Genomic DNA, 2,423 nt, shown 5'->3' on the forward strand with positions numbered 1-2,423 from the left:
TAAATTATTATATATAATCCTATACATTTTATGAGCATATACAGAAATGAATACACTTAAAATATAATTTAAATGCATTATTAAAATTTTAATATCTTTAAACTCATTTAAAATATTTTCACATATAAGTGTGTAGTTAAATATATGATGTAAATTATACCGTATAAATGGCACTGGGAGTGTAGCCGTTACTGAGGCGGCTGAGATAGAAACAAAGGGGATGATTATAAAGTAGTTGGGAGCTTTCCCTTCTCACTGCCTCGCCCTCTCTCCAGGCAGGTACACCGGGAGCGTGCGCAACTGCGCATGTCTGCCTCGCTGGCTGTAAAGCCGCGGGCTCGTTAATCTAGATGCAGTTGGGCTAACTGAAGCTCCAGCCATTATACTTAATTGGGCGAGTGGCCCTCTGAGCTGTCTATAAACTGTGTGTTCACAATGAGGTAATTAATAACGCCACTTCCTTTCGGGAGACGTATCATTAGCCATTATTTCTAGAAACATGACATTGATCTCTTTATTCAGAGAGGTAATTGCAGGTTTCTGAAAAGAGTGTATGGTTTACCCAACAATTCCCCGCAAATGACATCATCGTTGAGAAGTGAAACCCACAAAAATCTGTCATTTTGAATCCATAGCTGGGATTTAATTCCCTAGGTGGGAAAAAAAAAAGACCCTGAAAAGGGGGCGGGGGCTATTTTGGCATGGAAATGAGAGGGAAAGATAAGATAGCTTTACATTTTAATTTATTAGTAAATTCTTTAAGAGCGGCCGGAGGCGGAAAATTTGTGCATGTTTTGGAGTATAGGGAAGAGAGACAAAAGATGGAGGCCATGTTAGGAAAGGTTTTGTGGCAGCCTTTTGATGATGGTTTTTCTGTCTTGTCTTGAACTCCACTCGCAGATGAATTTGGTTTCAATATTAATGTGTGAAAGCCCATGCATTAAATCCAGTTCTTGACCTTAAATCATAAGCAGGAAAAATAAGCCACCCAGGACTTGACATTTCACATGACTGGGATCCATCCTTTGGAGCAAGAAATAAGCCAAGATTTCAGAGTGATTTCCAGGTAAATGCGGGGCCACTCAGGTCGGCTCCACCTCAGCGCTCAGTCCACCTGCTGTGTTTCATCTTCTCTAGTGGACTTCCTAAGGAAGTAGCAGGGCTAAGAAAGCAAGACAAGGCAGACCTTTATTGATTTGGATTGTTTTCTTTCCAGTTTCAAGTTCACCTGGCTTTCGGAGCCGCCCCTGTGCATCGCTTGAGGATGGTAAGACTGCTGCAAGAAAACGCCTCCAGACACGGTGCGTTTTACGCTGTGAGCCTTTCATGGACTGATCACTCTGGAAATCATGATTCTTTTATTCAGAACATCTTTCTTGTTTGGTCCAGATGAGGACCAGAATTCACATAGAAATGAGATTCTCTAAGCTTGTAATAAATATGTCCAGGGGACCCCCAAAATGAATAACACGAATTAGTTTGAGGTAGGGTGCATTTTCTATTTTCTTAGACAAACAGGGCAGGTTGACATATGAAAAAGTCTGTAGCATAGAAAACTGCACAGCTTTATTAACCTGGAAGTAAGTCAGTTTGTTGAAAACTGTTTACTCTTTCAGTTATAGTATATGATTCTTAAATGTTTATAATAATGGTCTAAAGCCAACAGTCTTGCCATTTTTGTCATAATCCCTGTTAATGTATTATAGAGTTAGTATGTTTCAGAACACCAAAGGAAACAGCACCTGAAGTGACCCCACTTAACCATCGACTCTGCTTTCCTTCTCTTCAGATAAACAAGAGAGTCATTTGAAGATGGACTTTCTTCTGAAATCTAATAACTTTCCATCTGGAAACAAGGAGCTATCCCAGGTGCGAATTCAAGTTTCAGACATAAAATGATATTCACGATTATTTGGAATTGTGAGATGGCATTGACCATACCTGATCAACCTGCAGAGAGAAGGAAAAAAATGTATTTTGCACGAAAGTTTAAAGCAACAACACTTTAAGATCATAAACATAAATTTAAAAAATTAAGGAGAACTTGCTGAAAGAAAGTAGATCATCTAAATTTTAGTTTCTAATAAACAATAATGTTTCCACGGTGTGGTGTTCAACTGCTGGATAATTGTTTTGATGGTATGACTAAGATGCCATTTAATATCTCTGTACCAAATAAGAAGATATTGCATACAATGGTTTGGATGTTAAGGTTTCAAGTCTTGGCGGTGGTATTTATGTATGGCTTATGAGTTTTAAAACCATAATCTCAGGATGAATTTGGTTACCATTATTAAAAGTCACATCTTAAATATCTATGCTTTGTTAAATATATTAAATTTGTTAGTACGGCCATCCTTCGGCTTTATTTTTTTAACATGGCAGGGGCACATGCATTTTAATTTAAATTTGCTCTAAATGCT

The 2,423-nt window shown here is 38.1% G+C and overlaps 1 long non-coding RNA gene across 2 annotated transcripts; it reads left to right on the forward strand.

The window, feature by feature from the left end:
• The first annotated feature begins 316 nt into the window (after nt 1-316).
• LOC311590053 lies at nt 317-2,213 on the forward strand. Of its 2 annotated transcripts, XR_014776742.1 has the most exons (4): nt 317-440; nt 901-1,066; nt 1,217-1,301; nt 1,790-2,213. It is a non-coding gene; the product is annotated as an uncharacterized lncRNA (long non-coding RNA). The 2 variants fall into 2 exon arrangements; XR_014776743.1 differs by lacking the exon at nt 901-1,066 and having other exon boundaries at nt 334-440; nt 1,790-2,202.
• Nucleotides 2,214-2,423: the final 210 nt, after the last annotated feature.

This window comes from Acomys minous (assembly GCF_964271855.1).
Source record: "Acomys minous genome assembly, chromosome: 2".
Classification (NCBI taxonomy): domain Eukaryota; kingdom Metazoa; phylum Chordata; class Mammalia; order Rodentia; family Muridae; genus Acomys; species Acomys minous.